The 13645-nt window shown below is 38.3% G+C and overlaps 1 protein-coding gene across 2 annotated transcripts in view; it reads right to left on the bottom strand.

Moving 5' to 3' along the window:
• The window catches only part of LOC117826628 (inactive N-acetylated-alpha-linked acidic dipeptidase-like protein 2), a 367684-nt gene that overhangs the window by 229174 nt on the left and 124865 nt on the right, over window positions 1–13645 (bottom strand). The gene's annotated exons all lie outside the window — the stretch shown is intronic.

Below are 13645 nucleotides of genomic sequence, written 5' to 3'. Positions count from 1 at the left end.
AAAGCTACCCCACAGAATAATGTAGCAAGCTAGGTTAATGCAATATTTCAAAAGAAGCTTGAGCATACAAGCTATTTTATTTTACATTAAAACACTTTGAGTCAAAGTCCATGCTGTGTTTGTGTATTATTTTGGACCACTCTGTATTTGTGGTATATTAAGCTACTTTTTTATACATGTCATAAAAATAACTTTAACTAACTACAGAACCACAGCCTAATGGAAGTGTAACTTTAACAACTGCTTTAAATTACTTTGATGAATTTGGTTCAATATACAGTTTATCTAATTTGCTAAAAGATTTATATGACAGCTAAACAATGGTTTGTTTCTAAATTATACTAACTTATATCAATTATATCTCTGTTTTCACTGTTTTTAGCTTTAAGTTGCACTAAATCCTTCCTATAGTCTGCATCTGTGTCCTTTGTCTTTGTTTAAACTGATTGTGATAGAGTTTTGGATATGAAAGAATGATAGACACTTTGTTAATAACGTTAATCTATAAAAAACAGGCTCCAGCAAAAATGGCATATTTGGGGAATTATCAATTTCTACATGGCTAAAGGATTTTGCATATGTCATAAACGACTCAGCATTTTTAATAGTCATGTTTATAACAGTTTATTTCACTTTTTGTTGTCCAGGACTTTATAGAGATACTCTTTGTCCTCATTTAATGAGGCCTGAAGTGGACATAAATATTTCACAAACTCACACATATACAATGATATATGCTAATAAGAAGTTGCTAAATTACAATTTAATTGTTACAATTTAATAAGAAAAATCTAAAACTGTATCAAAAGTCTCCCTAGCGAGAGTGCCTGAAGGGTGGACACATGTCCTGGGAAGAGCCCCTGCCTGGTGTATTTTGCTCTACACTGGCCTGTCACCACATTTGGTCCAAGAAAATGAGAAAACATGCAACTTTGTGTCTGTCACCAATTAATTTAAAGGTGACATATTATACTCTTTTTCATCAAAATATATTGGTCTAAGAGGTCCCCGAAACATGCCTTTAAAAGTTCATTGCTCAAAAAAACACTTTGAAATCAGATTCTGGTCTGCCTGTAAACCCCTCTTTTTCAGCCCTGCTCAAAACAGGCTGTTTTCCGTCTCTGTTTCTTTAAATGAGAATGAGCTCTCTGACCACGCCCTCTCAGGAAGTGGATGCGGCCTCGGCTGTCCAGCAATGTTTAAATGTTGGCTGAATATACATGGCTGCTCAATGACCTGCGTTATTTTAACCCTCTAAATTTGATTCAGAATCTGATCCTGACGGAGAGGCACCTGCAGCAGGACTCTTCTGAACGATTGGTCACAGATTTAGTGTTTCTTGTTGTTTTATTTGTCAGTATGTTGTTGTGTGTCTTGGTACACAGCTACCAACATGTAGATATGTGGCTATGCTAACTAGCGCTAGCATTTTTCCATGAAAAATTAAAATCATCCACTAGCTCTTCAGGCTGAACAAGCTCCAAGCTCTGAATTCCGTTACAGACCGGATGGCATTATTACGTATGAAAAACATGGAAAACTGAAACAGCTCATTTCAGCACACATTTACAGAAAGGTAAAGAAATCAGAACAGGGGCAGAATGGATTATTTTCATTTTCGGTGGTTTGTAGACATGCCAAGGACACATATTTCAGGTAGAGAACCATTAAAAAAATCGATTTTGCATGATATGTCACCTTTAACATAAAAAACCCAAACAAATTAAATACATTAAAAAATAACTGATCACTTTTGGACCATGAAAAACACAAACACTTGGATTTCAAGTTTCACTTGTTTCATTTTAAAATAGAAAATCAAACAACCACTAAGTATTTTACATGTCTAATAGCCGCTTCTAGAAAGAAAATCCAATGACTGAAAGATACACAACCAAAATGACCCAACCCCAACACAAGCTGGGTTGAATTCATCTGGGCATGATATTTTTAATTCTCCGAGATGCCTTGAATATGATGCATTCAGAGAAAATTCTAGACCCTGCTTGTTTCTAAACCCTGGTTACGTCCCTGAATGGCATTCAATATCATTTTTGTTCTCATACAAGATTTCCAAAAGCATCAGTCCTTTAGGCCACTGTATCATTGTTGTACAAAATAACAGCAAAATCATCCTAATGGAACAAAATATCAGTGCTACCATATTGATTTGAGTGGTTGATTAAAGCAGTAGCCACAGAGACCAGTATAAGTGACCCATCTCACTGAATAGCTTTATCTTAAAGCACTCATAGTTCTTTTAAAGAAAGAAGATGATCTACTGAGTGCATGCCAGCAATTCGAAATAGTTTGTCATTGGTCAACAGCCCAAATCCTTGCAGTAAAGTTCACTGAAGATGAACTCAAGGCAGGGGATTTGTGCAAACATAATTGGCACTCATATCTAGCATCTTCAGGTGGTTTGTTTACAGCATTAGTAAAGACTCCCCAAAGTCACATGCAAACCTTTCAAACATTCTCATAAGCGTATGCAATAAAGACACTTCATTTATACACCAGCAATTAACTTACATCAACCTCTTTAAGAAAGAAAGTATCTGTCCTCTCTTCTAGTTATTGCTTTTACTGCACTGATGTGTTGCATTTCAAATATGTATGTTGAACTGATAGATGCTCCTTTTCTCTTCTTTTTTTTTTGCCACGTTGCCTCTAATTGCCGATGCAGCACAAAGATTAAGTGGAAAAAATAATAGAAGAAGACATTCTTTTTCAACATTTTCTGCCCTGAGAACATCACAGGGATGATAATCGAGAAATGGTTCCAGATGAGAACTGGTTCCAACTAGTTTCAACCATTGACACAATGGTTCCCTTATCAATGCTTTTCACTTAGGTCTGCAGGCCATGCAAATTAATGACATCACACATTGTAGGAGGGCTTCTGAAGTAATAACGACCAAGGCATCGAGGAAGTAATCATGGCATACAAGACACTGAAGTGGTCTAAAGTATGTCTTTATTTCAAGCAAAATGATGCTAACATTGCAACGTGCAGTAGCTGTGGCTGTGTCATTTCAAGCAAGGCTGGAAACACCGGCAACATGCTGAAACATTTGTAGACGCAGCATTAAATATCAGGAGCACCATGTGTTTGACTCTCTCGGCTGCTGTTTCGGCTGAAAGAATAATAATGTTCAGTGAAACACATCAGTGGTTATCAACTACAAGAGCTGTTGGTTGAAACACGAGAAGAATCCTCACAAATGCCACCTATAGTTTATTTGTTCAATACAATGACAAAACATTCTCAGAAAATGCCTCTTCCTTTCACTGAAAGGCATTCACAAGAGAGTTTTCGAAAGCTGTTGTGTCTATGACAACTGAAGACACATTCAGTTGAGTGTCACCAGTTCACAGGGTCACTCCTTACACTGAAACACTGATAAATGAGTGTTTCCCGTCTCAGCAGAGCAGTGAAGGTACATAATATGTTCCATCCTGTGTTAACGTTTGCACAAAGCATGCAGGCTGAGGAAAATCCACAGGAATTGATAAAGGAATCAATTAAGAACAGGATCTATATGCAGAATCAATGATGACACTGGTATCAATAAAATCGTATTGATGCCCATCCTTAGAACACCATGGCAGTGTGCTACAAGAGAACATCTCGACATGCTCATACTGCAGGAGGTAAAAACAAAAACAACACACCAGAGGTCTCCTTCCATTTCCATGAAAAGATAAAGAGGTCTGCAGTCAGTCTGAAGTCATCAGGTGCCAACAGAGTGCATTATTCAGACTACAGAGATGTTAATGAAGAGGTTGCGGCCCTGAATTACTTCCCCTCAACAGAAAATGAAGAGAGAGCTCTAACACACCAGAATTCCACACAGCTGCACACATAGGCACACAGGGTATATTTGTATACATGGGAATACACAGGTCTTGCCGCTTGCAATTACTTCCACTTGACATCATGTGAATATGGCAAGCCTTGGTAGAATGCTGTACACCGGGCTACCTCAAGAGACGAACCAGGTTAAAGCAGAATGAGCCTGACACAATTTTCATGGTAATATGGGGGCACATAGGGGAATTCTGACTTAAATGCCCCAAACCTTGCTCTTGCAATATAAATGTGCCTCAGATAAGATGTGGTGTTGGTGCTGCGTCTGCTGACTATTATTTCTCTGATGTAGAACACATTCTGAGTAAACATACAGTATGTATGACCTGTTTGTGCAGTGGGTCCGTGTTGCGTCTGCTCAAAAAGTAATATCCAGCAGAGCATAAAAGCATCTGTTAGAGCTCCATACATTATGAATTCATCCCACAGCTCTTAAACAGGAGAATCTCAGCACATCCACTCATGCTCCCTTTTAGATAAACAGGAGGTTGTTCATTATGTTCTCTCTACTGATACAACTATAAGGAGATGTTAGTGATTCATTTCAGTAACTCTGGTCCGAGATGGCATCTCGAGTCAGGTTAATGGACAGTGAACAGCAAAGCATTAGTATATGACTTTACAGTTTTTCTCAGTCACTTTGGTACATTTCTCAGATCAGATTTGGAATTCTCAAAACAACTTGTTCATCATTGCGTCACTTGTGCACATCAAAAAATCAGTTTCTTATTTCTTTGAACAAGTTGCAAATGCTTTGGTACATCCATGCAAATGATTCTGTACAATTCTCTGCTGTTTCCTACATTATCAATTGCTTATGTCATGTTGATCAAAATGTATTATAATGGGTCTCTGTTGAATAGTCTCACCCTCCACAACATTTAGACATTAGTTCATCGAACAAGTCTTCACATGCAAAATGGTTGAACATGTTGTCAGGATATGTCAGTCATATTTCTGTACATTTCCATCAGACTTTTTTCTAAATCTGTCCTGAATTGGTAAATTGCTCCCAGGTGAATCTTGACTTTCTCTAACGAAGGGAAATGTGTGAAACATTTGATCAACCAATGATCAACCAGTTTTCTGACATATCTCAAAGGTGCATCTCATGAACCATCAACTGGCAAGTAAACATTATATATAGCTGGAGCACAACACAACGTTACAATGTCTGGCAATGGAAGGACAAGGAATTGGACTGGGTCAACAGCCAGAGAGAAGAAGAAGAGGATGAGGAGTGAGGCTGGGTGGTGGAGGAGTTGCGAGGCAACAAATTGCAGTAAAGTACAAACAGTAAAAGCGTAAATGTGAATCTTGTCCAGTCTCTTGCAATCGATCTCCCACATACACTAAGGTGTAACTTACAATTAACAATAACTGTTATCAAAACTTTAGCCAAAGTTTACATCAGAACGTCCCTCCAGAGCACACTATTATATGGACAACATGACTAAGCAGTTTGACTGTCTTATCCGTACACAATGACACAAGGACTTGTCATTCTGATGGCACTGACACGTTCAGCGACACATATTTACTTTTGAGAGATGAACTAAGGATTTTGAGCAAGATACTGGCTTTTGCAGGTAATCCATGGTGTTTTGCTATTTGTACGACTTGTTAATGCATTTCCTGTTTTGCAAATGTCGAGGATGATTCGAGAAAAGTACCAAAGCGACTGAGAAAAATTGTAAGTGTTTAATGTGTTTGCAATTTCCTGACACACTTGCATAAAAAAGTACATGCTGTTCATCTTCACTTCAAAATGACTGAATGTGTAGAAGTATTTTGTTGTGTGTGTTTTGTACATGTATTTATTTTTTTGTTAGAGCTGTTGTTTTTCTTTACCTGTCTGTGTTCAGCTTTCCATATTCTTGTAATTTGCTTTCAAAGTTATGAGTAATTACATTCAGAGCAGCTTCAAACAGAGTAATTTCTTCTGCCATACATTCAAGTTAAATAAAGCTGTCTTATAATGACATTTACGACTTATTGTCATAAGTGCTGGTGAACTGTCTGATTTCATTTCCACTTCTGTAACCACCGCTTTGAAAAACAATCAAACAGCAATGGACAAGATAAAAAATGCAGAAATACCAGGCCTCCATTTTTTTCTTTATCAATTGATATTTAAGGTACAATACACCGTAAACTTAAGTGCATATTGTTTGGCAAGTTATTGGAAATTCAAATTTAATTTTCATCTTTTTTTCCCTTTGAGAAATTAGGATGCGATGCAGCAAGACTTCAAACACTACAAGTTGGTTTTTATTCTTGTGATCACTTTAAAATGTATTCACTTCTCCTCAAACCCCCATGAAAAATACAAATTCTGCCATTAAAAAGTTATTTATGGGGCATTGGTGGCCTAGTGGTTTAAGCGCCCCACGTATACAGGCTACAGACCTCGACTCCCTGCCGGTCGACCACTTACTTCCTGTCAAAAAGTGATTTATAGTTGTGGAATCTTGATTAATATCCTCTATTATAATCATGCATTTTCTTTAAATATAATCATGTTTTTCTTATTATGCTCATGTATTCTTCTTTTAACAATTATATTCATATGTTTTCCATTTTATATGTTTTATTGAAGAAACCAGCAAATAGTAAGGCATAAGGCCAGAGATCTGTGCAGATCTCTGAATAAAGGTGAGACTGAGGTCAGAGCCCCAGCTTCTGCAAGTTCAATGCAGGTTCAGCCCGGATGTGGTTAATTCATCTATTTCTAAGTTGTTTTGCAAAGACCGAGAACCAACCCTAGCCTCATATTGCAGTTGAATGTAAGCGAAGGGGATTTTTGGTAACTATGCCAAACGCTTTGTGTTAGATAAAAGAGCCGACGTACGCTTTTAAGAATTGTTGATATGTGCTTTTGATAACCACAAATGTCGTAAGATGAATACGATATGTGCAGACGTGTGCTTTTTGTAAACCACTAGACTGAGGAAATGTCTCTGTTGTTTCCAGGTTACGATGTTCACCTGATTGCAACTCACCCACACCTGTTACCCCCCCCCTCCTTTCTCCCCCTCCCTTTGTTCTTCCTTACGTATGAACAACTGTATTAAGGTCACACGTACACATGTTTCCCCCCTCCCTTTTTCCTCCCTTATGTTTGAAGAACTATAAAGTATTGAGCATCTCTGTCATTCAGCGGAGAACTTCAGATGCTCTTGAGTATGCTGTAACTTCTCTCTCATGCTGCATGAATAAACTTTGTGTGTAAACTTTGATACTGAGTTCGAAGCCTCATTTCTGGTCACTGCTCCGCTGGACGATCGCCTCACGGCTGGGTCACCCTACCACATAATCCTCAAGTACAATTAAATGTAGCCGCTGTTACAACTGACCCTTCTGAAGAATATTCAGTCTCTCTGAAGAATGGATTAGAATTACACTGGATGGAATTAAGGCATGAAAAAACCAAACACTTGTGTAATGCTCTTTCACTAGAGGGCACCAATGCATTACAGTCACTGAGGGGCTTTAAGCCCTGTAGTAAATACAAGTGGCTCCTATACACACTATCATTCTGTATAGACAGGCTCCCAGTTAGAGAGCCTGACCCACTGCAGTTGGTGTGTAAGCCGGAGGGAAGACATGCTCAGTTAGTGGCGTCAACTCCAAGTGGTGCTTCTAAAGCTGCTTACGGTTAGAGAGAGAGAGAGAGAGAGAGGGGTCGAGAGAGATACAAAGACATAATGACACTGACAGACAGGGGGAACGAGTCAGAGAGGGCTAGACACACACTGTTTGATTTGACAGACTTTGTTGAGCCCCAAGAGGGAAATTCTCTCTTCTTCTTCTTGTTAGGGTGTGAGGTTAAGTGCCTATCCAAGGATGCTCCAGCGTATGTGTATCTGTGTGTGTGTGTGTGTGTGTAGGTGTGTGTGTGTGTGTGCGTGTGTGTGTGTGCGCGTGCGTGCGTGCGTGCGTGCGTGCGTGCGTGCGTGCGTGCGTGCGTGCGTGCGTGCGTGCGTGCGTGTGGTTGTTTGAGATCAAACATAAGCCCCTGCGAGACAGCATTTAACCATTCTAACCGTTGAACTAACATGTTGCCCTGCAGAGATTGTTCTGGCTGAGACAGTTTTAGGAGTCAGTTGTTTCCTCAACATATTACTTTTGTCCAGTTGCCCACATATATAAATGTAAAATATTTAATTTAATGTAGGTCCTGACCTAGTGAACTTGCATCTTTCATACAGTCGGAGCCTAGGGTTGAAATAAATATGGAACAGATTATGTTGATTCCTTCATGAGAAAATAAACGTTTGTCTCATAATGACACCAAACTGTACATATCTATCTCACCACATGACCCAAACACTCTTCACTCCCTCACTGCCTGTCTTTCTGACATCAATGAATGGATGAGCAAGAACTTTTTAAAACTAAACGAAGATCAAACTGAAATTAATTTAATAGGACCCAAAGAAGCCGAGAACAACTCCAAACTACTCTGAGAGATTTTAACAGGCAAATTAGATCAAAGGTCACAAACCTGGGAGTGGTTTTAGAGTCAGATTTTAATTTTAATCTTCATTTTAACAAAGTCGTAATTACTTTATTATCTCAGAATCATAGCAAAAGTCTGATTTTTTTTATCGCAGAAAGATGCCGATATTATAATATATGCTTTATTACAAGCCGCATCGATTACCTCTCTTTTTACTGGTTTGCCAAAAAAGAAACTGCAGCTTGTTTAAAATGCTGCTGGCAGAGTTTTAACAGGGAAAAAGAAATCAGATCACATAACTCCTCTTTTAAAAACTCTGCACTGGCTCCCTGTTCCTTTTAGTTCCTTTTGATTTTAAAGTTCTTTTACTTGTTTTTAAAGCTTTTAACAGCCTTGCTCCTCCATGAATCACTGATCTCCTGTCATTTTATGTTCCAGCCCGATCACTGAGGTCCTCGAATGCTTCCCTTTTAAATGTTCCTCGTGTGTCTCACACAAAGAGAGAGAGGGCTTTCTGTTTTTATGCCCCTAAGCTGTGGAACTCTTTGCCTCTGGACATTAAAGCGGCGAGCTCTCTGGGTGTTTTCTTGCTTTCAATTTGGAGTAATTCATTTTTAGCCCTGGACTGCATTATAATTTGAATCATCGCTTTAACATTTATTTATCTTGTTTAATAATTTATTTTATTAATTTATTTTATTATCTAATTTATTTCTTGAATTAATCTGATCTTGTTAACACTACCTTATTTTTAACTTTTCTTTCCACTCTTACTTATTTTATAAATTTTACTGTGTTGATTTTATTTTATTTACATTTTTAGTATTTTATTTATAATAATGCCTTTCTTTTAATTTTACCATTGCTGTGGTTTTGTGTCTCTCTGTCATAACTACAAACCTCAGTTACATGTTACACCTGAAACCCACGGAGGCTCGTTAGAAGTGAATACGAAGCCTGTATAGCAGAGTCTTTTGCTCCGACGACTCTTGCTATCGACAACTCCAAATAAACAATGTCCAAATATGTCAGAACCCATGCTTGGAGAGAGAGTGAGTGTGGAGGTTTCAAACGTATGGCGACTAGTTTTTTTCCAGCCGTAAGTCCAGCCAACAATGCTCTTTTCTTGTCCAGGGTCAGGCCCAGCTTTGGGAAATTATTCAAAAAGAAAGTAGCTGGCAAACAGGGCAACCTGATCTTAAACAGATTAGAAATATTAAAGGCAACCATCTTCCAAAATTTGGACACTGGTGTACACTCCCAAAACATACGAAAAAAACTACCAACAACTTTTGAAGAACAGAAAGTACATATAGGGTAAATAGGGATTTAAATATATCCTGTGTGTAAAATTGAAATGTATTTGCTGGTGATCAGGATTCAGGGATGCTAATATTATTATTATTATTATTATTATTATTATTATTATTATCATTATCATTATCATTATCATTATCATTATCATTATCATTATTATTATTATTATCATTATTATGATACCAGGGAGTATAGGGGGTTTCAGTACTTATGGGATAAACATAATTGCTTATTCTTTGATTACCCTATAAGTCCGGATCTTCCTAATTTCTGTCTTGTTGAGCACTTCCTGAGTCCACCCTTCAAATTCTCCTTCTGCAAAGTGTTAGTGACATATTGCACTGTTAAACAATAGAGGTGACTTTGTTGGTATTAGGTCGAGACCAAAATAGGAAAGGTGGCAGTTTGTTTTGCAGGAGTTTAAACAATTTTAATCCTGCTCATGACCTCTGTTTTACAAAAGAGTGCTATACTTCCTGGACTAGATTAAGTATACATTACCATTAAGTATATGGCAATTACATTGTGTCAAAAATATGTCCATTAAAATAACACAGTACATGATAAACATGTCACTGTTCTAACTGTGAGATGGTAAGCATGCCTGTAGCTTTGCTCTCGGCTATTCAGTTGATGGTCCCTTCCTTTTGTTTTGTGTTTTTGCACTTAATATATAACAGTTGCTGAATGAATTATATGCTAAGCACGTTAAGCTAGCTTATAGTAAAATGCGCTTTATAAACGTATTTACCCGTTTATTAGTTACTGCCATGAAAAGCTAACACAGTCTAATGCAATAGCCCTGCAATAAATCCTCCCCTCATGAATGACCTGCTTCGCAGAGGTAATTCCACTTTATGGTGAGATTGGAGACTGTATTTTGTGATGCTATTAAATTATGTTGCACCATACTCAAGGGTGTTGCTATTATTTTGTCCAGCTCAGTAACAGGAACAGCTCTCCTATCCAGTTTGAACACAATCTGAATGTTTATTTAAAAAAAGAAGAATCATTCATGTCATTGAACTGTTGCTGTAGACTGCTTTGATTTGACCTAAAGCTGTAAAATTTGTGAATATACATTAAGATGCTTTGTCCTGCCCTTCTTCCCTTTCCTTCCCTGCAAATTTGCATGAATCCACTCGAACAACATACAAAGTAGCACACAGAAGGGGCTTAGAGAAGGATCAAACTCAGGCAGCATGAGTATGGAATTGCAAAGAGTATGCAAACAATTCAAATAGTGAATAACAAACGGGCACAGAGGATGTTCTAAAAGTTATTTGTGTTGAAAATATTTTGGTGAAACAGCAGACCTGTCACATCTGCAAGACTCTCTCTTCCCTTTTCTTTCATTAAACACAGATATTCCGTGTCTGGTTGTCCTCAGAGTCTGACTTGGGTCACTGGCTTTAAAGCAATGATTCATAATGACCACACTGCAAAATGACAAACATGTACACACAGTGAGAGGAGAAGAAAGAAGAGAAGAGAGGGAAATGTCTCTGTCACCTCTGTCTGTATTCCTCTTCTTTCTTATTGCACATTCAAAGAGGAACTAATATGTTTGTTTGGGGGGGGGCAAGTCAGCACGGTCATGGTCACAACAAATCCTCGCTGGGTAAAACACTTTTGCATTTGGCCAGGCTTAAGTGTCTATCTCATCCCAAATGAGCTGCAGGGAGCAAAGGGCCAGAGAGGATAGAGGCAGAAAGAGAGACGCGAGAACAGAACACAATTTAATTGGCCAGGAGAGGGAAAAGCAGCCAAGATAGAGGGTTTTGTTACTAATTCTGCCTCAATGCTTATTGCCATTCAATCTAGCTTACTTTGTGAGAAAAGAGAAGACTAAACCCCATGGAGAAAAAACAGACTTGTTATAGGCTGCTGGAGTGAAAAAAAGGAGAACAATGGCTGGGGAGAACAAATTCAGAGAATGTCAAGTGCAAAATCTCATCCATTGTTTGTCTTTACTCAACATTATTTTTACAACTAATCCTTTATATGGCCTGCTCTTTTTAACAGTACATGTTCAGACTCCAGCTTTGAAATAAGTCAAATGAAGGATTTCTGAATCACAAAAACAAAACTGACCACTGCAGTTGGTGTGTTGGTCAAAACAAAGACTTGGACTCAAGTACAGATCAGACTCTCGCTGGTTTTCAAGACTTGTGACTTGACTTGGACTGGATCAATCACTAACTTATTTACTGACTAAGACTTTATTGATTTTGTTAGATGTTTTGTTCATAAAGCCTTGATCATTTTTTTATCTTCTGGATAAGGGCTGGCACATTTGTTCACCTGCATGCATGCTCACATGCCATTTTGTACAGTAACATCTTTGGCCAGGATGCCTAAAGAGGTGCCACAGATCATGCCTCTATGTTTGATGTAAAAGAGCCAGCAAGAAGAAACAGGGGCGAGAAAGGTTACACAAAATATAAGTGGCATGCTAAAGTTAAAGCTACTTAGCTAGCTTCCAACAAACAGTAACGGTACCCCATAAACTCAACTCCAAGATCCAAGACGTTTGCTTAATTCAGATTCTGATGGTTGAAGGGTTGGTTGCAGTGATTCCCCCCTGGCAGAAACAATGAGTTTGTGACCTCCAAAAGAAAGGAAATCTATTGTCAGTCTATTTGCAAGCTCAAATTGTTGATTTTAACAAGTCCTGCCTCTGGAAAGGTTAATACCAATCAGAGCTTAGGATTTTGGTGGTGACACCTGGGGTGGGTAGCTAATGGTTTCAAGGTGGGGTGGTGCCACCTCTTGATTTTACTATCATATTGTCAGGTTCTCTCAATGCTGTAGTGAAGGTAGACTGACAGTTACAAAGTTGAAATTGTATACTGTAAAATGTTGTGTATGATATATTTGAATTTTCTTTTTTTTACATTATATTTTGGGGCATTTTTGTCTTTATTGATAGGACAGCTGTAGATAGACCGGAAATGTGGGGAGCAGAGAGTGGGGGAAGACATACAGCAAACCTCTGCTGCAAGGACCACAGCCTCTGTATGTGGGGCGCTTAGACCGCTAGGCCACCAGCGCCCCAGATATACATGTACCTTTTGTCATCTAAATAGTAAGCTGAGTCCTAAACACTGGTGCAACTACTATCAATATAAAATGCAGAGAGTATGTTGTTCTGATACAGTATTGTATCTAGTTGCATGGCGCTCGCAGGTGCAAACAACCGCTACAAAGCATGCTGAGATACATAGCAAAGCAGACCAGTCTAGCTGAGCCAAATAAACCTTGTTTAATGCTGTCAGAAAACAGCTTTTAACTTTAACACTCACTAAGAATGCACAAGAACTTCATGATTTTTTTTTTTTTTTGACTGCATAAATAACCTAGGAATGACAATTTTGTGAATTATTACCTTAATTTGTATGTTTTGTATGTTCCCACAGTCTCGGGAGGTTTTTAATCTCATTGGAACTTTTGATCTTATGAAACATTTCCTTAACCACCGAAACATAATTGCTTTATGCAGTGGCCTGCATTAATCCTCAGAGTTCTTGCCCTAGCACTGTGTGTCCTCTTGGGGATAAATCTCAGAAATATATTGAAAAAACTTCAGCAAACTGCAGCTGGCTGTGTCTGATCTGAGAACAGCTAATGGTATCCTAAAGGCAGCCTTTTCTATGTTTTTAATTTATTATTTTTAAGTATTTGCACAGATGCATGATGATTAAATCATAAGGCACAGTTTTATTCATGCCTAACGAAGGCTGCGACTGTACACGTTAATATGTTACTGTCAGGTTAAGCATATGTTGTATGTACAATATATAATTTTTTTCTTTAGATATGTTACCCGCTGAAGCAGACCCCTTATGGGCCAACCATCTATTTTCAGCTGTCTCCTGGGCTCAGTGAGGCTGTGAGACACAGATGTTCAAATTTCCCACTGGACTCCATTCTTTCACACATGCACATCGAAATAACACACAGAACTCTTTAGGGGGAGAAAATGTCTTGAGAAT

This window comes from Notolabrus celidotus, chromosome 2 (genome assembly GCF_009762535.1).
Source record: "Notolabrus celidotus isolate fNotCel1 chromosome 2, fNotCel1.pri, whole genome shotgun sequence".
Lineage (NCBI taxonomy): Eukaryota > Metazoa > Chordata > Actinopteri > Labriformes > Labridae > Notolabrus > Notolabrus celidotus.
This window is presented reverse-complemented; position numbering and strand designations above follow the sequence as displayed.